Raw genomic sequence first — 25,755 nt, forward strand, 5'->3', positions numbered from 1 at the left:
TATGAGAGAAGCTAAGTATATCTTAGGGGCGAAGATCATTAGAGATCGTTCTAAAAGATTTTTGGGCATGTCACAAGAGTCTTATATCAATAGGATGTTACATTATTTCAGCATGTCTAATTGCAACGTAGAACATACACTTATAGTGAAAGATAGTATTTTGAGCAAGAGTATGAGTCCCCAAAGTCCTGAGGAAATAACCAAGATGAATAAAAAAATTCATATGTCAGTGCTATTGGTAGTTTGATGTACACTATGTTGTGTACATGTGTTGTTGGCTTAGTTAGTCGCTTCTAGTCTAACCAAGGGTTGAGATACTGGAAGGCGGTGAAAATATATTCAGATATTTCAAAGGGACAATAGATTATTATCTCTATTTCCAAGGATCAAATATGAGTCTGAAAAGCTATTCAGATGCAAATTGGGCTGGGGACCTGAATAATAGAAAATTTATATCAGGTTATGTGTTCTTGCTAAATGGTGGCGCCATCTCATGGAACAACAAGAAATAAGTTTGTGTAGCTTTGTGAACTATAGAAGTTGAATATGTGACATGTTCAGCGACTATGCAAGAAGCAGTCTGGTTAAGAAGGTTCCTGAAACATCTGAAGATTGTGAGGACAGTGGGAGTCCTGTTACAATATACTGTGAGAGTCAAGTTGCTATAGCTTTTTTCAAGAATCCCAAATATCACAGAAAAGGTAAACATATAGAAATTAAGTATAATTTTATAAGGGATATTGTTGACAAGAAAAAATTAATTCTTAAGTATGTCCCTACACGTGTTATGCTTACATATCCTTTTACTAAGTCATTGACTAAAAAGTCATTTCAAGATTATGTAAAGTCTTTGAGACTTCGTAAAATGTAGTATTTTGTAAAGACAATTGGATATATGAAATATCATGATCTGTTCTATGTAAGTGTAAATGTAAATGTAAATATCTTTGTTATATTTGAATAAAGTCTCAGTAAGCATGTTGGCAGGTAGAGATTGATCCACTCACATGGACAATCATCTCTACTTGTTAAGTATAAATAGAGGTAAGACCGTTACTTATGAGATAACTTATGTAGCTGTGAACAGAGACATACCCATAAGTTAAGGTTGCTTTGATAATTATGCCAAGATGAGATCATTTATATGTTACTAACTATCGAAGTAAATGAACCTACCATTTACTAAACCTATTGGAAGTCAAATTTGAATTCACGAGTTGAATTCAGGATTAGAAATCAGGTGTGTTTAGATCAAAATATGTACGATGTTAAATTTGAAGAAAACATATGCTCTTTTTTAGTAAAGAGAATAACATCATAGCATGTAATTTATACCATATGTGCTATAGTGACAATAAGGTTAGTAGGAGAATGGATCTCTGCTTCTTCACTATTTGAAACTCTTGAGATTATAAGTTAATCTAAGTTTTGCCCAAGTGACTATTTACCTGTTTACTTAAAGTTTTAATCAATGAATGCTACTTTAGCATATATCCTATGACTATGGACGATTCGGTCTAAGTAGCATAACTAGAAAAGTGACTGAGAGAATGAATATATTTTAGCTAAAAAGAAAGATTAAATTGATTTACATCTTTTGATACTATTCACTGGTCGACCTATTTCTGTTATGTATAGAAATGTAACGCCCGCCCTCCCTGCTAACCCTAAGGGACGGGGCTACGATACTCTATGTACAAATAACAACGGAAGACTTAAAATAATTTTCTTAGTTTCATAAAAACTTTTCTTTTGTTTTTCTTTTCATCAAAACCGAACTACACTATCATGGCCTCAATAACATGATATCAAAATTAGTAGAAACATAACATCAAGTCACACATAAGGTACTACAATTCATGATACCAAAGCGTAGTTCTTTAAAAGTTTTTAAAGCAGGTTCTTATTTGGTTGCCTAGCCACTGCCACACACATCTCCTTGCCCCTCCTGCTGCTCCTCTAGCTCATCCAGCTTTTTCCTTTATCTGTGGTACAAGGACAGTAAGCTGTGAGCACTCATGGCTCAGTAAGTTCCTTTCCTACTCACTAAAACCGAAAATCATAGTATAATCAAAGAATGTCTCAACATGGCATCACTTCAACTAGTCATGACATAATGTAACATACTCTTTTAAGCATATCATGCAACATGAAGAAATCATAACTTGTCATGACATATCATAGCGTAAAGCATAGCATGAAGCATAGCATAATTGTATCTAATCATGGCATATCATCATAAGGAGTCATGACATATCATACACATGAACATATCATGGAACATAACATAGTCATATCTAACCATGGCATATAAATCATCATAAGGTATATGCATATGATTTTGAAAAACATGTATCCGAAAAAAAATGTGTATGTCTCATGATCTTTAAAATCCACTTCTTCTTACATATATACTTGAACATAATCTCAACTTAAAGGGGATCCCGGCTATGTACCACTTACATATTGCGCGCAACCTATGTAGGTCCAAGGTAGCAAGTCTTGAACCCTACAAGGCAACATACTAGGCTCGAGTCTTACTCCATCGACCTAGGGGCACTTAGGAGTTCATCCCTAACGAGGCCCGAGTCTTATTCCATCGACCCCGGGGCGCTTATGGAGCCCACCCTTGGTACAAGTCATATAAAGTAAAGTACATGTTATACTTATACATATCATACATCATAAAAGCATGCATCACTTAGGCACACATCATATCATAAAAGTATGCATCACTTAGGCATACATCATGTCATAAAAGTATGCATCACTTAGGCATACATCATATCATAAAGGTATGCATCACTTAGGCATACATCATACCATAAAAGTATGCATCACTTAGGCATACATCATATCATAACAATATGCATCACTTAGGCATAGATCATCAAAACATGCATATCTTAAGCATAAAGCATATCATCAAGCATGCATAATTTAACCACATAGCATATCATGAAAGCATGCATATTTTAAGCACTAAACATAGCATCAAAGCATGCATAATTTAACCACATAGCATATCATGAAAGCATGCATATTTTAAGCATGCATAATTTAACCACATAGCATATCATAAAAGCATGCATATTTTAAGCACTAAACATAGCATCAAAGCATGCATAATTTAACCACATATCATAACATAAGCATGCATATTTTCAGCTCATATCATATCACCAAAGCATGTAAGATTTACCCACATATCATAACATAAAACATGCATATTTTGAACTCATAACATATCGTAGAAATTCTCATCTGGTATAGCTAACAAGCATACATGTCTAAGCATAAAAGTATATCATGTGCTCATCCAATCATAAGGAACAATGTAACATGATTAATTTGGGTACTAAGCTTCCTAATCCTTTGAGTTCTTATCATGGCCGAAACCCTCTTAGGTGCCCATTTAGGTTTTAAACACATCCAAGCATGTAGAACCTAATTCATTCACATATCATTTTCATAGGAAGTATCATAAACAAGGTTTACTTGGACTCTAAGTTCTCCAAGTCCTTAAACCTCATTTGGCCGAATCTTAACAAGTGTGAAACAAGGTTCTAAAGGACATAAAGCATGGAAACCTTAACCATATTTATAGCATTCATTTCAAGGAATATGGTAAGCACCATTGAGTTAGTTCCTAAATTCTTTAAGCCCTTAAATTTATGTCTTGGCCGAAACTTACAAGTACTCATTTAGGTTTTCAAGCAAGCATACAAGCATGTGAACTTACTCTAACATCATGTATAAATTCATAAATGGCATCATACAAGTGGCCATGGCCGAAACTTCCCTTAGCATCAATTTAGGTCACTAACAACATATAGCATGTGAATTTTTTTTTTAGCTTTCTACATTTCATATTTCATGGAGAGTGACATAAGCATGTTTAATGTAAGTTCTAGGGTTTCTAGGGCATGTATCCCTTCATGGCCGAGACCTTAAGGTGTCCATTTGAATCATAGTTAAATATATAAGCATGTGAACACAATCAACATGTTATCTCAATTTCATAAGAAGCATCTTTAACACATGAGGTCTAAATTTTAGGGTTTCTAGGTCTTTAAACCCTACATGGCCGAACCTCATCAAGCATAGAATTTGTTCAAATGGCATAAAAGCATAGCAAGTCATAACACATTTCATAACATGTATAAAAGTCAAGCACTATAAGCATACATTTAAATTGTGTCTTAGGTTTCCTAGGTTTTTCCTTTCTTTATCTCATAGCATATGTTTGGCCGAAACCTTCCAAGTCTTTAAACTAGGTTTTAGGTGGCCTAAAGTATGGAAAACCTAAACAAGTTTTATGGCAAAAATATCAAAGAACTATACATATAAGTTTGGTTCACAACAAGCTAGGACCCTTGTGGTCATAATTATCATATATCATGCAACCAATTTTCCTATACTCTAATTAAGCATGAGAGCATTAAACAACTTTCATATCTTATTATCATGGAGGTTTTGAGCATGTTAAAAATCTGTTTAAGATATTCTAAGTCATCCACCTTACCATGGCCGAAACATTAAGAGTGGTGTTCATGAGTTTCTATCAACATACAAGCATGCAACTTCTTTAAGAAACTCTATATTCTATCATATAAACATGGTGAGTTTAAATCCAAAGTATTCCTAACCCTAAACCCTTCCTTGGACGAAACTTATGTGTGGAATACTTTTGGTTCCAAGTAACCTTCAAGTATGAAAACAATAATGGATACTTAACCATTTATTTAGAGGGTTTTGTGCAAGTTAGGTAAACAAATAAATTCCCTAGCCCTTATAAAACCTTTTTGGCCGAAACTCTAGGGTTAGATACATCTCTAATCCAACATCACATATATATAAAAATATGAGAGGAAACCTTCTTACAAAGCATAGAAAAAAATTATCATGAATCAAGGCTTATTTTAAACATTCCTAGGATCACAAGTCCTTCCTTTGGCCGAATTTTTCACAACTTTGTTCTAGGTTTTAAAATCCTCATAAAATCCAAAAACACATCAAAACTACTTGTACCACAGGTGAGGGGATACTTACATCCTTTTCGCTTGTGGTTCTAAAGTGTGGTGATGGAAGAAGAGGTCTCTTCTTCTTGTTCTCCTCCTTTGATTTCCCTTGGTAGCCTTCCTTGTATTCTAGGAGGAACCTTGTTTTTTGGGAGCCGAAAATGGAGGAGAGGGGGCTGAGGTTCTCGGTGATGGAGAGGAGAGAATGAGAGAAATGAGAGAAAAATAAAATCTTCTCTTTACATACTCTCTTTTATGTTAAGGGGGAAGAGGTAGCAAAATTGGTTTTTGCTTTCCTTCTCCCTTAGCCCCTTTTTTTCATTTTTATTTTTTTTATTTATTTATTTATTTGTTCTCATCATTCATGATGAAACAAGGGGGAATGAATCCCCTTAATTCCCTTCTTTAAGTCGGCAAAAGAAGAAGAAGAGGAAGAGAAAAGAAGGAAGGCAAGTTGTCTTTCTCTTGCTCTTTTCTTGTTTTCTTTTGGCTAGCTTTTACTCTCACCCTTATCATGAGTTTCCCTCCTTTGCTATCAATATATTATTCCTATCCCAACTGGTTATTACCCATTAATCCTATCATTTACATCATGAGAGGTTCAAGGTTCAATCCTTGACCATTCCCTATTTTTATTTCTTTTTGGTTCAACATTCTACTAATATTTTTCTAAGGTAAATTCATCATTCTCATATTTATCTTAAAAGCTTAGTGGGTGTTACAATAAATGATTGTGAATATTGAATATGGAACATGCTCTTGACATAATAGTCATTATAAGAGATTAGAGAATTTTTATATTGATGTAAATGAAGATTATTTAATCTAGATAAATAGCAAGACATAAGCATCTCTAAGATAATGGTTGTGTACTACCAGGAGATTAGATGTTTCCTGAATAACATATATATACCAGTAGGAGAGAGGCCATGTGTCATTATGAGAGTGTCTTTGATTCATTTGAAAGAGCAGATAAGTAAATTATAACAACTTTATTAGCATTAATCGCTTAAAGAGTGACTATATAAGATGTAGCAATCTTCTTAGCGACCATCACTCAGTGTGTTTGCTATCGCATGAATCATTTTCTCTAAGTATGGATTGGATGTTCTGATATGATCCTTGTGACTAAACTCTTAGATAGTTTAAGTGACTTATTTAGTCTTTGTGACTAACTAGTCTTAGTGACTTACCTTGGATGAGTGAAAGATGTAAGAAATGGGAACATCGACATGCCAACGTTGCCCACTTTCTTTGGAACAAAATGCCCCTTTTACCCTTGGGATAATTCCCATTATAAAGAGAGCGTCCAAAGGTAGTTCGAGGGTGTTCAGATACGTGAGATTCGTTTTTTACTGTGTAAGGAGGAACATCCAGAATGAAAAGGGATTTGGTTTATGGATCTTGCGCGAAGGTTCATCTTTGTAATTCTCACGTCGACAGTAATCTCTCCTCTTCGAATTCCGCCGCAACGAGGTATGGTTTAATTGTTTTATACAATTTGATTATAATTCGTACAACATTTTTCTCCAATATCTTAAAAGCATGAATTATTCAAAATTGTAATATGATAAACTTCACAAAAAAGTAACAATTTATCATTTGTGCTACATCTAATTTTTCAATTTGCCATTCAAGAAGTTCAGGCAACCCATATAGGTTAGCAATTTGAGTCATCTCAATACTAGCTTCTCAAACACTAGATACATGAGCACAATAATATAACTAATTCTGCATGAACTTGGTAATAACAAACAATTATTCCTTCACAATATGTGAAGCACGAATGTTGAACTCCTATGAGAGAGAGAGAGAGAGAGAGAGAGAGAGAGGTTAGAAATGTGAATAGAAAAAGAGGTGAAAAGGAAGAAAAAAATTTTATTATGAATGAGTTTTTAGTCCTACATTGAAAGTTTCATGGTCACAGTGTTGGTTTATATTGTTGCACATGCATGTATGATGTGGATAAATGCATAGGGAGAGACTCTCTCTCAAGCGTTGGTGCAAGGGGTGCAAATATAGGGTCTGGATTTACACTAAATCAAGTTGACTCGTGTGCGAGCATGACCTACGCACGTCAACTGCCGGATCGGTCACGAAAAAATTTACCAAAGTGGAACAACCAACATTTTATCATATTTTTTTTTGCTGCTCAAATGTAAAATGGATGAATTAATTAAGATTAATTCAATCGGATTGAAACCGATGAGTAGTAATGGTTGGTGAGTAATGACATTGAATGACTTTTATTCCGTCATTTACTACAACCAAAGGCTAAGCTCCTATATAAGGAGGAAGCTATTAGCAAAGCAAAAGATATAGAACTCGGAGCAAAGGCTCAAGGAAAACCTTCCACCTTCATTTCCCCTTCTCTTCCTCTCTACCATGTACTCGTTCGACAAATTTGCTCGTGATAGCAGCCGGGTACCATTTCAGTTCGTCATCACCCAATAGTGCTATGTGGCAATCATGGTCTATCGTAGTATCCTAGAAACAGACGATCTGAGAGAATCTCGAAGTACAATCGGAAGTGGGGTGAATCTATTTCAAGGAAAATGCATTGAGCGCTCAGCCTCGACGACTTATCCCTTCCCGACTACCACTCGGTGGCTTCCTTTCCCGACTCGGCTACACTCCGTATCCACTTGGACGATTTGCGGCTAGACTCGACTTGCTACTCGGACTCGGTTAGGACTCGAACTCGATGATATAAAGCAGTCATCTTCTAGACAACCTAGCAGCTCGACCTAACTTTTAAGGTTGATAACCTAAGATTGATTATCTGCTCAAGTTATTTCGACAGATAAGTTAAAATTAATTTTGTGTAATTTCAATTCAACAAAAATTCCTTGATATCTTTGGTAGTTATTCAATAATCTTGAAACATATTCGATCTGTTGAGATGACTACGGAAAGTATTGAGGTGCAATAGACTCGTCAAGTGAAGACCCCCTCTGCCCCCATTAGAAATGTTCCAATCAACCACAGGGAAAGGTTAAATAAGTTCACTGGGTTAAACTTCAAGAGATGATGCTAGAAGATGCTCTTCTTCTTGATCAAGCTCTAGCTCGGTTCTTGATCGAGGGCTCTCCCAAGAATACTGAGAATATTGATGTTCAAACTATCAGTGCAATGGAGGCATGGACTCATTCCAAGTACCTATGCCGAAACTACATCCTCAATAGTCTTACCGACTCGTTATACGCTATGTATAGAATGAAAAGAATGGCTAAAGAACTGTGAGAGTCCATGGACAAGAAGTACAAGATGGAAGTGTTCGTTGATACTCAGAATATCATATCGGTTCCCCTGTATAAAAATTTTGTACAAGTCCTGAACCATTCCTAACAACCTGTTGCATTCTTTAAAAATTAAATTTGGAATTGCAAACAAAACTTAACATTATTGATTCCAAATTCAACTTATCTGTTCTTAGTGGTTTAGACTTGGATCGCAAACGATGCTTAACATTATTGATCCAAATCCACCTATGTTACAAATTTAATTAAATATTAATTTCAGAGATCAGCTTCCAGGTTAAACATGGCGAGGCACTAGGCCTTCTTGGGTATGGGAGCATCCACCACTTCCTAGACAAAACCTTTCAACGAAATTTAATATTTAATTTCCTTATAGTAACCCTAGGTTTAACCAAAAAGAACAATTGAATCACAAGTTCGAAAAACAAAAGAAACACAAAATCGAAAACATAAATTCGATAATCCTAGATTCATTAGTGTCTTATGTTTGTTATTTCAAGATCTAAATAAAAGGATGAACTAGTTATGATGCAGAAACTAATAACTAGTTATACCTTTTATAGCTTATAGACCTCACGATCTTCTGTCATATTTCTTTTTTCATCTCGGACGTCGTGTGGGCGACGATCTACCGAGATGAGAATCCACCCAAGCCTCCTTCTTCTCCAAGCAAGTTTTGGCCAACAAGAAACTCCTTGAGTTGAAGAACTTCGGCCACCAACTAAGCTCCAAGGGATGCAAAGAAACAAAGCCTCCTTTCTCTACTTCTTCTCCAAGTAAAATCTGGCCACCAAGGGTCTCCTAGAGAGTTGATGCCGCTGGCCAAGGAAGAAGAAAAGGGGAAGAGGAAGAAGAGAGAGAGGGTCGGCCACCACAAGGAAGAGAAGAGAGGAATACTAGATGTATATTATTGTGAGGTGAAGCACCTCTGCCCTCTCTTTTATATTCCTTGGTCTTGGCAAATAAGGAAAGTTTTAATAAAAACTTCCTTATTTTCTTTGCCATAGAAAGGAAAATTTAATTAAAAATTTCCTTTTAAACCCTTAATGGTTGACCACCTCATTGTCCTCCAAACAAGGAAAGTTTTAAACACAAAATTAAAACTTCCTAATTTATTTCCGAAAAATTTTAAAATAAAAATTTTTTTTTAAAAAATTCCCTTCATGGTTGGTCATCAAAGAAAACTTTTATAAATTAAAATCTCTCTATTAAAACATGTGGATGATTTACAAAAAGGAAAGTTTTCTTAAAATTAAAATCTTCCTTTTAACTACAAATAAGGAAAGATATCAAATCTTTCTCTTAATCTTTTGTAGAAAACTATAAAAGGAAAGATTTATAATTTTAAAACTCTATTTTAAAATCATGAGGATGGTTACAAAAAAGGAAAGTTTTATAAAAAATTAAAATCTTCCTTTTAACTACAAATAAGGAAAGATATCAAACCTTTTTCTTAATCTTTTGTAGAAAGCTATAAAAGGAAAGATTTATATTTTAAAACTCTCTTTTAAAACCATGAGGATGGTTACAAAAAAGGAAAGTTTTATTAAAAATTAAAATCTTCCTTTTAACTACAAATAAGGAAAGATATCAAACCTTTCTCTTAATCTTTTGTAGAAAGCTATAAAAGGAAAGATTTAAATTTTAAACTTTCTTTTAAAACCATGGCTTCCACATAAGGAAAGATTTTAAATAAACTCCTTTTATTTAATTGTGGCCGACCACATAAGCTTGGGTTCAAGCTAGGGCCGACCACCTACTTGTCCCATCCAACCTTGGTTTGGTCGGCCCTAGCTTGGGCTCCAAGCTAAGCTTGGCCGGCCACCTTAAGGTGGGTAAGAAGGTGGGTATGAGTGGGTATAAGACTTTATAAATAAGAGGCTACGACAGGGACCGAGAGGAGAAATTGGTTTTGGTCTCCCGATGAACTTGAACTTCCCTTGTTCGCCCCGAACACCCAACTCGAGTTCATCAATAATATCACATTCCACTAAAGAGTTATTATTGAACTACCACACCAATCCCATATTACTATATAGGCTCCTTCTTATCATGAGTGTGTTAATCTCCCTGTGTTTAAGATATAGAATGCCCACTAATTAAATGAGTTACTGACAACTCACTTAATTAATATCTAACTCCAAGAGTAGTACCACTCAACCTCATCGTCATGTCGGACTAAGTCCACCTGCAGGGTTTACATGACAATCCTTATGAGCTCCTCTTGGGGACATCATCAACCTAGATTACTAGGACACAGTTTCATTCTATAATCAACAACACACCATATAAATAATACCATTTCCCAACTTATCGGGCCTATTGATTTATCGAACTAAATCACACCCTTTGATAAATTAAAGAAATGAATATTGAGTATATGTGTTTGTTATTATATCATGATTAAGAGCACACACTTCCATAATAACAAAGGTCTTGTTCTTTTATGCAGTCAATATAAAAAGAGCTTATCTTATATGGTCCTGCTCAATACACTCAGAGTGTACTAGTGTAATTTTATAGTTAAGATAAACTAATACCAAATTACACTATGATTATTCCAATGGTTTGTTCCTTTCCATCTTAGTCGTGAGCTTCTGTTTATAATTGATAAGGAATTGATGACATGATCTTCTATATGTGACACCACACACCATGTTATCTACAATATAAATTAATTGAACAACTACACTTAGCATATAAATGTAGACATTTGACCAATGTGATTCTTTATTTCAAAAATAAATATTTACAAAAAGCTAGGCTTTTAGTATACACTCTAACAATCTCCCACTTATATTAAAAGACTATGCTTCCATAATTGCTACCATACATTTGATTCACATTCTTTCATCATGCCCATCAAAAGCTCTTGCCTTAAGGGCCTTAGAGAAAGGATCTCCCAGGTTATCATCTGATGCAATCTAGGCAGCAACAACTTCTCCTCGTTATATGATGTCTCGTATTGGGTGGTACTTGCGCTCTATGTGTTTACTCGCCTTATGGGCTTGTGGTTCCTTCGAGTTTGCTACTGCACCACTATTATCACAATACAATGTAATAATTTTTGGGCAAACCAGGAATCACATCTAAGCCCATCATGAAGTTTCTGAGCCATACAACTTCTATGACTGCCTCAGAGACTGCCACATACTCAGCTTCCATGGTGGAGTCCGAAAAGCATCTATGCTTATCACTTTTCCATTGTTATGGCTTTACCTCCTAAAGTAAACACAAAACCCCGAGGTCGACTTACTATTGTCCCTATCTGATTGGAAGTCAAAATCTGTGTATCCCATAGGGAGAAAATCATCTGCCTTGTAAACTAGCATATAATCTTTAGTCCCTCTAAGGTACTTTAATATATGCTTTATAGCAGTTCAGTGTCCCTGGTCCTGGGTTACTTTAATATCTACTAACCATGCCCATGACAAAACAGATATCTGGTCTCGTGCATAGCATACATTAGGCTTCCTATAGCTGAAGCATAAGGAACTGCCTTCATTTCTTCTATCTCTTTTGATGTCTTCGGAGACATCTCGCTAGATAAATATACTTCATGCCCAAAAGGTAGCAAAACCTTTCATGGAATCTTGCATGCTAAAATGAGCTAGGATAGTATCGATATATAAAGCTTGGGATAAACACAACATTCTTTTCTTGTGATCCCTTATTACTTTGATCTTGAGAATATGTGCGCATTCACCCAAGTCCTTCATATCGAATTGCTTGGATAACCATACCCTTACTTCCGACAACACTTTGATATTGTTTCCAACTATCAAAAATGTCATCTACGTATAGTACAAGAAATACCACCACATTTCCATCACACTTCTTGTATACACAAGACTCATCCGGACACTGAATAAATCCATACGACTGGATTACTTCATTAAATCGGATGTTCCAAGATCTTGAAGCTTGCTTCAGTCCATAAATCGACTGATTGAGCTTACAAACTATATGCTCTTTGCCCTTTGCTATGAACCCCTCTGGTTGCTTCATATGGATATTCTCTTCAAGACTTCCATTAAGGAAAGCTGTCTTGACATCCATATGCCAAACCTCATAATCCATATGAGCGGCAATATTTAAGAGTATCTGGATAGACTTAAGCATGGTCACCGGTGAAAAAGTTTCCTCATAATCGATTCCCTCTTTCTGAGTATACCCCTTCGCAGCAAGCCTTGCTTTGAAGGTTTTCTCCTTCCCATCTGTCCCTCTTTTTCTTTTTGTAGATCCACTTACATCCAACGACTTTTACACAATTTGGTGGTTCTACAAGCTCCTAGACCTTATTAGAATACATATATTCTATTTCAGAATTCATCGCTCTTTGTCAAGATACTGCATCTTTATCTTGGAGTGCTTCGTCATATGTTCGGGGATCAGGTTCATGTTTACCTGGATCAAGTCCGACGACTCTCCCAAAATCATGAATCTTTCAGGTTGCCTAACAACCCTCCCACTACGACGAGACACTGTTTGTTGTTGTGTATCATTTGTGATACGTGTTGCAGTTTCTTGTGATATTTCATCTTGCACTGTTGATACTAAAGTAGGCATGCCCTCTCTCATTTCTTCTAGAACAATTTCACTCATGGGCTTAAGGATTATTACATAATCTTCCTATAAAAATCGAGCATTGGTGCTAACAATGATCTTCTGATTTTTAGGATTATAAAACAAATCACCTTTCGTTCCCTTAGGATATCCTACAAATAGACAAACTTCTGTACGTGATTCCTGTAAGACCGTTGGATTCGATAGAGGGGGGGGTGAATATCGATTCGAAAATATCGAGTATAAATACGCAGCGGAAAAGTAAATGAACACAGTTGTTTTTTACTTCGTTCGGAGCCTGTGACGACTCCTACTCGAAGGCCCGTGGTCCTTGACCACTTTCGTTGGGCAATCACTATCAATTCGAATATTACAGAGTTAAGTACAAGAATTGACAGATAAAGAAAATACCGACAATAGAATTAAAACAAAACCAGCACTGAGTCGGAGAGCTTTTCGTAGCGTCGCAAGAGCACAGAGCAGCAGATCTTGGATTCTTAGTTTTTATTGAAGCTCTACCCTTGCCCCTTCTTTTATATGAAGCCCAGGGCGCCCCGGATCCCTTCCAGGCGCCCTGGTGAGACGTGGCAGGTCCAACCAGTGAGCTCCACGTGGCGATGCACAATCGGGATAAAACTTGCCTCCCGGGCGCCCGGACCCCTCTTCTCCAGAAAGTCCTTCTCCTGCAAGAAAAGGTTAGTCCGAGGCAAATGTACCCTGCAGCAAAGATTGTTAGCACAGTTTTATAGATAAGCAAAGTATGACTTAGATTCCGTCCTTCCGAGACCGGAATCTAGTCACGATCTCGACTTAGATATCCGAAATGGATCTAAGCCGGATCGACGCCTAATGTTCCCTTTCCGGGAACGCGTCCTCGCAGTCACTCCCCTCCAGTGACTTACCTTACTTACCTGCCAGACGTCCGGTCAGCCCTTCGACCCGTCTGGACTTCTCGCCAGCTATCCGGTCAGCCCGTCGACCTAGCTGGACTTCTCGCCAAGCGTCCGGTCAGCCCGTCGACCCGCTTGGACTTCTCGCCAGCTATCCGGTCAGCCCGTCGACCTAGCTGGACTTCTCGCCAAGCGTCCGGTCAGCCCGTCGACCCGCTTGGACTTCTTGCCAGCTATCCGGTCAGCCCGTCGACCTAGCTGGACTTTTCCTGCACACTTGATCAAAGTGTCAGACAACAACAAAACTAACTTAACCTATTTGTCATTCATCAAAACTTGGGTTAAATCGTTAGTGCTAACCGCACCAACAATTCCAACTTGTTAGTATCTCCCTTTAGCACATGTGTTAGACTACCCCATATCCGAATATGACTCAGACTAGGCTTACACCCATTCCACAATTTCATGGGAGTAGAGGGTACTAATTTAGAAAGTACCATATTCAAAATGCACACTGTTGTTTCTAGAGCATATCCCCAAAATGAATCTGGTAATTATGAATAACTCATCATCGATCTAACCATTTCCATAAGAGTTTTATTCCTTCGTTCTGCCATACCATTCTGTTGGGATGTACTAGGTGCAGACAATTGGGATTGAATTCCAGCCTCCGATAAGTAATTCCTAAACTCTCCAAAGAGGTATTCACCACCACGATCAGACCGTAGTGTCTTGATACTTTTACCATGACGTTTCTCCACATCAGCCTTGTACTCTTTGAACTTATCAAAGCATTCAGACTTACGACGCATCAAGTAAATGTATCCGTATCTCAAAAAGTCATTTATAAAATAGACGAAATATTCAAAACTACCTCTTTCCTGGATAGTTATAGGACCACACAAATCAAAATGAACCAATTCCAACACATCTTTGGCTCTATACCCCTTGGTCTTAAAAGGTCTCTTGGTCATTTTTCCTTCCAAGCAAGATTCGTAAGTTGGGAAGTTTTCCAACACTAATGAACTCAAGAGTCTATCTGTAAAATACCGGAAAATAGGCGAATATTAATAAGGGAATTTTCCAGTATTTTTGGAAATTTTTCGGAGCTCGTATGGACGAGTTAACGGGGATGAAAACGGAGCCGGGGAAAAGCCTGTTTAGGCTACCCCATTTAAGCGAGGAAAAGTTTTATTTCTTTTCCTTTTTCTTTTTCTCTTTATTTTCATTCTCCTCCCGATTCTTTTCTCCCGCGACACAGAATCCCTAACCTCCTTCTCCGCCGTTTTTTTTTTCCTTCTTCCTCGCGTCGGTTTCCTCTCCCGAACCCGCTCTTCTCCTCTTCTTCCCTCTCCTCTGCCGCCGAGGAACCTCCTGTTCCTCTCTGTCTTAGTGTCGGCTCTCTTCGCCTCCGCCAAGTGCCGTCGGCCACAGGGAACTTAGCATCGAGCACCCGAGCCGGCGACGGGGACACACTGGTGGTTTCCCTAAGGTATTTCCCGATCTAGGGTTTTCGACGACACCCATCTCCTCGGCGCCACCAGTCCAATTTGTTGAGTTCTGTTCGGCAGTTGCCCCTTTCACTGATTTTTCCGGCACCGTGTGTCCAAGCCTCCCTAGCCTCTGTTTCCTACGCTGGTAAGGGCTTCGCCACACTGATCTCTGATAGAGCAATCCGAGACCAGCACTCGGTGACCACAGATCCACCACCCGACGCCATTGCCTTTTCCCCACAACGAGGTTCTTCCATCTCCGGCAAAGGCAAATTGTCCGACAGTGGAACACTGCTGAGGCTTCGGATTTAGGTAAGGTTGTAGTGTTTTGAGGTTTAATAATAGTAAGAATTGATTATGCTAATTGGGATTGTTTATGGTAACTTCACAGCAACCATTGGTTCCTCGATAGCAATACCCTGATCGAAGTTGGGTTGAATTTGGTATGAGTTGGATTGTGGATTATATTTATGTTATTGTTGATTAGGGTAAATCGTAACTAAATTTGATTGTTGTGATTGATCTAGGATTTGCTGCTAACTTAGGGATATTTGGTTTGGTGGACAACATTTTTCTATAAGAGCCGAGAAGTAGATTCCGGCAGCGTTTCCTTTCCGGCAGCAACCTTTTTGGGCCGTGGATTAAGGTAAGAAGTAAGGTAGTTGGTTTGTATTATTGATGAATTAGATATGTGTTGAATTGGAGATGATATGAATTTCTAGATGGTTAGTATATCACTAGTTGATACTGTAGGATCGAAAAGAATTTAGATATCTCCACAATTGCATGATATTGTCCACTTTGGGCTTAAGCCCTCATGGTTTTGCTCTTGGGCTCTCCCCAAAAGGCCTCATGCCAATGGAGATATCTTTTCTCTTATAAACTCATGATCTTTCCCATGTGTTTCCAATATGGGACTATGTTTGCAACCTTGCAACCCCAATAATCCCCCCCTCAAACAAAGGACCATAGGCTTCCCACATCCGATCCTCGACCCACCAAGTCTTCCTGCCCCTCGGTCTACCCGACCTACTAGGACTTCCTTGCCTAGCCGCAACTAGGACTTCCTGCCCCTCGGTCCACCCGACCTACTAGGACTTTCCTTGCCCCTCGGTCCACCCGACCTACTAGGACTTTCCTTGCCTAGCCGCAACTAGGACTTCCTGCCTGGTGTCTGGTCCTCTTGATCCGAACATAGGAGCCCCCACTTTCTTTGTTCGAGGTCAATATTGTACTCACATGGTTCAATCAGACCATAGTTCTTGTGCACAGTCAGTGGTTAAACCTTCTGGCAGTCCGGGCTCTGATACCACTTGTAGGATCGAAAAGAATTTAGATATCTCCACAATTGCATGATATTGTCCACTTTGGGCCTAAGCCCTCATGGTTTTGCTCTTGGGCACTCCCCAAAAGGCCTCATGCCAATGGAGATATCTTTTCTCTTATAAACCCATGATCTTTCCCATGTGTTTCCAATATGGGACTATGTTTGCAACCTTGCAACCCCAACAGATACAAGATTAGTGTGATTGATTAGTTTAATGTAGGTTTTGATCTTGGATGTAGATCATGACTGGATTTGATTATTTTAGATGATTATGCATGCTGTAGTAGGTTGATTAATAATTAGGGTTTTCTTAATTGAGTTAAGAGTTTGATTTAGTTATTTGATACAGGTTGAGTAACTAAATTTTATGTGTTTAATTAGGTAGGGTAATGATTATGACTTAGGGTTTTGTCCTACGTTGTGTTGGGAATTTTATTTAGCAATTCATTTGAATTTTTAGCTAAATAAAATATTTGTGTATTGGTATTACAGGACCTTGACGCGAGACGAGTATCTCGACGTCGTGTTCGGACCAGATTTGGATTTTTCTTATTTGAGGCGGGTACTTTTGACTTATGTCATTTGATATACATAGTAGTGAATTTAACAAGTTGCATTAATTATGTCCTTTATTTCTTTCGGTTAATCACTACCCATTATCTGATACATGATTGATTGATTGCTTGATTTGCATCCCATGTATACTTTATTTGTTTATACATGCTTATAGGGGGTAGTGATATACCATGCTTCACCATGTTCAGGACCTAGGTTTTTATACCTTCTGTGTACCTTTGATTCGATATGATCCGTTGACCTAGGGTGCACTTTTCTATATATATGGATTAGGTCAGGATGTTTTTATGGTTATTGTCATGCACCATTTGCATGATTGCATGCTGTGCGATAGTCCGCTCCATTATTGTTGAGCACATCGCCAGTTACATGGATCTGCACACACCACCACTCATGGGTTAGTGGTCGATTTAGGATGAGTGTGTTGCAGCAGGGACTCTGTTAGGCACCGTTGGTCCGCTCATGGGTAGTGTGACACAACGTGTTATCCGGCAGGGATTCCTCCCCGTCATCGTGTACCGGGAGTTGAGAGCATTGCGCTCCCCCATTTATGAGTTGGGGTAGGAGGATAGGTGTACTCCGACAGCATCCCGTCCACTCGGTCACTCATCAGGAGTAGTGACGACAGAGTGCACGGTTATCACAGCCCTACCCACTCGGCCTCATTATTATGTGAGATGATCGACTGGCGTCAGGGGTGACCAGGACGCATCATTGGCATCATATGCATGATGCATTTATTGTTTGTGTTTGTGTTTGTGGTTGCTGCATTTATATGCTGTATATTGTTTGGATACCTATGTTTGACATGCATACAGGATTTCTATACCACTCGGACTGTTTGACCTTATACTCAGGACCTGGTTAGTATAGTATTCTCCTGTTTACTTCAGATGCATTTTTATCTTTCTTATCAGGAGACTGTACGCATGATTAGTGATAGGTGTTGTTTCCCTACTTTGTATATCGATTGTACCTGCTGAGTGTTGGACTCACCCCGCCTCCATTGTTGTTATTTTCATGTTGATGCTGTCCGGAGGGAGTTCCAGTCGCTAGTCCTCACTGCACGTAGTGCTAGATCCCTGCAGACCTCGAGGATTTATTTACCATTTGGTTTGGTATTTATTTGCTTATGTGTGTACTTGGTTATTTGGATACTTAGACATCGTATGTTTTTCTTTTGATATTGATGGATGTTCTATTCGATATGTTTTTACTACATGCCTGCCTGGACGGCAGAAGAGGTGAGTTTCGTCGGATTTGAGTTTTACGAGTGTAGTGGAGTAGGGTGGATTTCGAGTCAGTGTAGTATTGTGATTACTATTATTAACTGCGTGGTCGTGACAGCCAGAGGCTGAATATCTATATAAACTGCGTGGTGATTATTTTTTATTTATTGTTATTATTCCAGCCGCCTGTGGCTGAGGTATATGGGTTATGTAGAAGTTTCAGATTGTCCGCCGTACAGGGGAGATGCTGCCGAAATTTCTTCGGACAGGGACTCCTCTGGGGCGTGACAATTTAGTGGTATCAGAGCACAGGTATACGATCTTTTGTTTTCGTATTTTTGATGTTTGGGATAACCTGATACCAATTTATTTACTTGGTATCAGAGTGTCGAGGTTGGCGATACTTGTTTGATTTATTTTCGTGTTACGGATTTTTGAGATTTGGCTGATACCAATTTATTGATATCAGAGTGGGTTATGACACCTGCTTTAGGTATTCAGGATTTTTGGATTAACCCAAGTTTGCGAGTCAAACTGGGTAGTTGTTTGAGTGACATGGATTTTTCCATTACGATTGTGTTTGGATTTCCGTTTCGGATTTATATGGATTTCCGGTGATTTTTATGATCGAAAATTTTGAGGTCAAGTTGGGGACTGGACAGCGACGGAACATCTCCAGACGACATATAGGTATGATGTTTAATTTTATAGTTTATGATAGGTATTAGCATTCTTTATTTAGTACCTGTCTGGTTGCTGTAGCACATATTACTTGTGATGAGTTAGCCATTGAGGATGGTTGACCTTAATAGAGATAAAGGATTATAATCTCTGGTGATTTTTCTTATCATACCATCAGTAGTGTTAGCTTCTGTTACTACTCGTAGGAGATGGAGGCACATACCATTCTCTGCTATTGTTAGCTGGGTAGTGGATGATACTTACATATTCCTGTTGACTTAGCCAGGAGAGTTTTATACTCATATCTTTTGGATATTAGGGTACCAGGTACGATGGAAATTGGTCATTGGGGGTTACCATGTTTGATGATTGTTGAGAACGGTTTGAGGTTGAGGGATATTGTGATATAAGATATTATGATATGTTGATTTCTAATGATTTATGAGAGTAAATGTTATGTGGTTGTCTGATGATCAATTACTAGATATTTGTTTTGATGATCTATTAGTGGATAACTATTTTGATGATTTATATTTGGGTTGTCATTGATGGTGACATAGTGAGTGTCATTTATGATATTCACAGGTTTGATGATTATGGTTGGTGATCAAATTATAAATTGGGTGCTGGAGAGTTTACGGTTGAATGTGCCTATGAGATTTAAATAAATCTGGTTGGTTATGGATGTTAATAGGATGAAAAAAAAAATTGATATATGTTTCCTCTGATATGGGACTATGTGGATAAATAATGATTGATGTTTTGAATGCTAACTTGCCCTCATGGGGAGTAGAGATTTATTCATCTGATATAGTGTGGGCTAATGTTTTTGAGGATGAAGATGAGAGTGTCTTGATGTTCTTAAATTCTGACTTTTTCTTTTAGGTCGTACACATTTATACACATGATATTATGTGGTTGGATATACCTTAGTTGCTTGTGGAGGATTAAGGTATTCTTGATTAGTTAGTAGATGAATGATTTAGTTTTGTTGGTTGATCAGTAGAGGATTGCCATACTCTATTTTTAGAGGTTCGAACCTTTAGGTTGTTTGTGCTTAGTTATGTATCTAGAGCACCTTTGAGTACATGTTTTGTACTGACGTGGGAAGGATTGATTTAGTCAGAAATCATTTTCAGCTTGGATAGTTTATAAAGGATCGATGTATCCTATTCCATGAAGACTTTGACCGTGGACTGTATATACCTAGTGGGATAACTTAGAGAGTGCGTTCGGATATGTGACCCGGCTGGTGTAAGGAAGTGTAGAGCTAATTGCTTAACACTTATGGGATACAATCGTTACTAGTGTAAACTGGGAGAGTACATTTGGATTTATGATGATAAAAAATTTTTCCCATTGGATATAGTCTTGGTAGTGTATGACATTGACTTGCAATGTTATACCATAGTGTGTGTATCTTTCTTGTCCGATACTAGTTCCTTTGAACCTATAGCAGGGTTGTTACTGGATGATTAGGTTGCTTTATTTTGGGTTGCCTTTGATTGATGTATTCATGCTTGATACATATGCATGAATTTTGTTTAGATATACGATAACCCATGAGTGTCGGTAGCATAAGGTTGGTCTCTTTGATTGAGCTGGTATGCTGATTTTGCATGTATATCATGAGTGTTTTGGGTTGTAGGAGTCCTGTGGTAGACTGTCCATTTGCAAGTAGTATATGTATCCATGTTCTGATATGGTTTGAAGGTTCCTTGTGGATCATAGATATGTAGTTGGGTGCATGTATCTGGAGGTATTATTGAAGATATCTTGTTGATTAAATCCGAGATGTAGTATAAGTACATCGGTGGTGTTTTGATGGAGGCATTTTGTCGATTTAATCTGAGTTGTGATATGTACATATGTGTTTGGTGTGGTATCTGAGGTAACTTTTTGATTATGTTTGATTTGTGAGTGCACCTGAGTTTAGTATGCTTTATTGGAAGTATATGTTGGTTATACTCTTGGCATAGGTGAAGATATGTCATGTGAGTGTTGTTTGTGGTGTATTGTTGATTTTACCTACATTGATTTTGCACACGTGTTCGGTATGTATTGTTGGAGGTATCATACTAAATATACCTGAGTTGTGAGTATGTTTGGTGTATAATAATTGGAGGATTTTGTTGATCATACATATGTTGTGTGAGCATGTGTGCTAGGTGTATACATTGGTAGCAATATGATGATTCTACTTATACTGAATGCAGAATGTGGAGTGACTGTATTATGTTATTTGTTGAATTAACCCATCAACTAATTTTTCTATCAGTGGATGACCCACTAGGATGCTGATAGAGTTGATGATGGATTTGATTAGTTACTAGGTTGTTATATCCTAGGCTAACCACAGCGAATTGTGGTAGAGAGATCTTGTACAGTCTCTAGCTGGATAGTTAGGTGCCTTGGGGTACTTAGGTATTGTTTTGTGGTGGAGCGTTGCTCCCACATATCACGGATTGCTGGTAGCGGAGCATTGCTCCTATATTTATTGCAGATACATATTTCAGATTATTTGTGGTGGAGTGTTGCTCCCACATATTGAGGATTTCTTGTGGTAGAGCGTTGCTCCCACATATGTGGTGTTTCCTGTGATGGAGCGTTGCTCTCACCCTGGAGGATTTATTCTTTGGTGATTTATGTTATTGATGATCAAATTTTTCGATTTATTATTGGGGATCTTATGGATAGGAATGTCTGTGATACGGACATTATGTGTATTGGTTTTTGCCATATAGGCTTACAGTGCCTTAGATGTTTTCAGGGACTCGATGATCCTGGTATGTCGAGGATGTTTGGATAGGTGTCTATTATCTTTGTGGACGATGTTGTGATCTATTACGGATCCGAGGTGAGTCACGTACACTACCTTTGCATAGATCTAGAGATGATTCGACGAGAACATCTATATGTGATTATCAGTAGTGCTGGTTTGGATTGTCTTTTGTTATGATGTTTGGGACATACGGTCACCAGTAGGAGTGTACCGTGGTTCCACAGGAGATAGAGCACCATTAATCATATTTTCATGTTGTTTTAATCATCTAATGATGTTCCACAAACTCTTATGTTCCCATAGTGTTTAGTTCCTAGTTCAAGGGAGAATTCCTCTCAATTGACATATTTTCATGTTGTTTTAATCATCTAATGATGTTTCACAAATTCTTATGTTTCCATAGTGTTTAGTTCCTAGTCCGAGGGAGGGAGAATTCCTCTCACTCGATATCATCTAAGATGTAAGAAATTTAAACCTACAACACCTACCAGCTCAGCCTATCTAAGTTGACTACTATAACCTAACGATCCAAAGCACAAACTTTAGAACAACTATAACCTAACGATATCATTTAAGAATTGTAGTGTATTCAAGTGATTTGATATGGGTTGTACTATTGAAGAATTTTGATGCCTATAGTTGGCCTAGTTTCAAGTTTCAAATACAATGTTTATAATGACCATCACACTATTTATTTGCCATTAAAAATAATACTGTAAATGTAACTATAGACATACAGAAAGATTACTCAGACTCTTTAAACTCAAAACTAATTAGTTCAATTTAATAGAAGGCAAATGTTTAGAAGCACTTCAAACAAGGAAAAAAATTAAGATGTTAAACATAACTTAAATTGATGCATACTAGTTAATAATGAAATTTGATGGTTGATTTATTGACCTATCTATCAAACATTGCAAACAAAACTTAACCAGTTATGTATAGGGTGTGTCATTCAAGCTCATAGACCTACCATATTTTGGGAAGTTTTTTACAGCCAAGTATTCAAGAAAAATTTTACAGATTGGAAGAACTTTAAAGATTGGAAATCCATCATAAGTAAGATTTTCAAGAAATTATTTGTTTCACAAACATTCTTGAAGACATAATCACTAGGATGAACACTGAACACTGTGCAAAAGATAGGGTTTCATCTATAACAAATATGCTTGTTATCAGCAAGTACCTGTATAGATTGGAGGAAAGAAATCACACTTGTCTCCAACAGAATCATCAAACAAATTAAGCAAGAGGCTCAATGAAACTTTGCTCTCAGCGTCACTGTGCACCGCTTACACAAGTAATTGGAAGAAAATAGTAGAACATATCTGGTTTAACAAAAATCTGAATTCCACAACATCGTTTATCCCTATAACCATATTGACGATAAGAAAATCATTCCAATCAGGACGTCTCTCAGGATGATTTAAGAAAACTCTAAATCTTTATATCTCACGATGAAAACAACCTAAAACTAAATCAAGAAAAAGAAAGACAAAGAAGCGTTCAGGTTTTCAACTTGTAGTTGCTTTATTAAAAATTAAAATACCTGTATCTTCAAGAATCTCACTAATCGAGGAACACATGGAAAAAACTCAAACCGCTACAAAATTATTCTTTAATGTGATGTCTCAAAACCTAGCTGGCAGCAAATGAACAAAATCATCACATGGTTCTGATAAATATGAAACTAGGAAGAGAAAAACGGCATTTTCCAACCAAAGAAACACGTCTATTTCCCAGATTGCATCTAATGATTGGAAAGCTTACCGGTTGATGTGAAGTCAAGAGAAACCATTCCTCGTCTCCTCTATTCAAGAAGTTAGAGCAGAACAAAGGGTTTAGGGGGAAATCGTCTTCTTTCCATGCCAGGGCGTAGGGTTTAGGAGTCATCCTTTCCCCGCTTCCCCCTCCCTCGTCTACCGTTGCCCTTCCTTGTGGCGAAAAATAATGCCGTTGCCCTTCCTTGCTTGGGACTGTATGGAGTATGAATGAGATTTACATCTGCCGTACACGTGCATTCCAAATGTCACGTAGCATTTTGAATTTTTGATTTTTTTTATCGAACAAGGCTGGTATAAAGGGGAGGGCCATAATTTTTAAAGTAAATGGGAAAAGATTTTGTCTTCTTCATTTTTCATTTTACATAATCCCTTTCATTTTACTAAAATGTATTTTTTTAAAAGAAAATAATATTTAACCTTATAATTATTTTTTATTTAGAATAAACCAATAATTTATCTTCTAATGGCCACGTTATTTTTCCTTGGTATTTTTTGCTTTTTTTGTTTTTGGGACAAACTCCTCTCTTTGTTTAATGGATGAATTTCATAGCCAAAATTAAATAAATATTTAAGGATATAGTATTTTTTATTCACGGATGAGATTGATTTGTGATGCTGATCGACTAGTTGGACGATGAGGGGGTTAGCGATGATGAATACGAGAAGAGGTGTGGGAACATTATTAAAGGATATCAGTATTTGTGTGAAGAGTTATGGATGAGGGTGATGACCAAGCTTGAGGATGATAGTGAACGGAAAAGTGACTATCAGTGTGTTCATATGTACACCCTAAAACCATATGAGATAATCATTTGTTTTTAACAAACAGTAAAGGTTCCAAAATAAAAGAAAAAAAAACGAAAATAATAGAAAAAGAAACCAAATAACTTGATGTCAAACAAGACCAACAGGTCATGATCTCTAAATGCCACTAAGAAAAGCCAACGTAATATTTCATCTATCTACTAACCTAGAGGTCAAAGGAAACATGCAATAAGTACACATTACTTCATGGGCAAGATAGTGCATCATATTAAATAGTGTATGAAGATCAAAAAATATCTAAGATAATAAAATCTCACTATTAATTATCTCAATACATACCTCAGGATCATATAATGAAGCCTAGGTTAATGTCAACCTAAGAGCATCTGTATAGTTGATCTTTAATCCAACTAGATAATGTCGAACAAGTATGACACAATATGAAACTAGCATAGTTTAAGTGGATCATGTCAAACCCTTTGCACAGGCTAATACTATCTACGGGCAAACTACGTCACCATAACATGTCTCGTGGGCAGTCAGAGTCATGCACATTAGAAGTATATTGATTGCTCCTCAATAATCGAATATTTCTATACCAGAAACAATGGTATCTCCAATTATAACCCCTCTGGGATGTAAAATATATTTCTTCTCACCATCCCCATAGTGTATGAGACAAATGTATGCATTTCAATTAGGGTCGTATTCTATGGTTATGATTCTACCAGATATGTCTTTTTCATTCCGTCAAAATCGATTTTACGGTATAGATGCTTATGACCTCCCCCTCTATGTCGTGCAGTAATGATTCCTCTAGCATTATGACCTTTACTACAATGATGTTGTCCATAGATCAAATTATTTCGTGGATTGGATTTCACTTGACTGTTTACGGCTCCATTGCGTGTGCTCGGGTAGGGGTAGAAGTTTTGTATAAATGTATCGCCGTATCACAACTTGTCTCATGGATAGTCAAAGAGTGTATTAATAAAATCTTAAATCTTAAACTCTAACGTACTATCAGCTTAACTTACTTTAATATCAATTTATAGGATCATATTCATACTAGAAGGGATGAATAACGTATTTACTAATTTTACGAGTTGATAGTAAAAGTAACTAAATAAAGCAATCAACAATAAGAGTTTGCAGTAGTAGAATTAAAGACTAAATAACTTTATAATAAAATAAAGCATAAATTAAACTTGCAGCAGAAAGATTTACTAAACTTAAACTAAGTTACTATTTAATGAAACAAATATCAACTTGCAATAGAATTTCTAAGTAAACTTATAATGACAAACTAATTAAACTTATAATGGCATAAACTAATTAAACTCACAACGATATAAACAAATTAAATTTGTCATGTTGTCTT

The 25,755-nt window shown here is 37.2% G+C and overlaps 1 long non-coding RNA gene across 1 annotated transcript; it reads right to left on the reverse strand.

The window, feature by feature from the left end:
• Positions 1-1,924: 1,924 nt before the first annotated feature.
• Positions 1,925-23,782, reverse strand: LOC122045467. The gene is made up of 3 exons (XR_006129989.1): positions 23,596-23,782; positions 23,375-23,467; positions 1,925-1,985 (listed from the first exon to the last, which is right to left on the reverse strand). It is a non-coding gene; the product is annotated as an uncharacterized LOC122045467 (long non-coding RNA).
• Positions 23,783-25,755: the final 1,973 nt, after the last annotated feature.

Source organism: Zingiber officinale, chromosome 2B (assembly GCF_018446385.1).
Source record: "Zingiber officinale cultivar Zhangliang chromosome 2B, Zo_v1.1, whole genome shotgun sequence".
In the NCBI taxonomy this organism is placed as follows: Eukaryota; Viridiplantae; Streptophyta; class Magnoliopsida; order Zingiberales; family Zingiberaceae; genus Zingiber; species Zingiber officinale.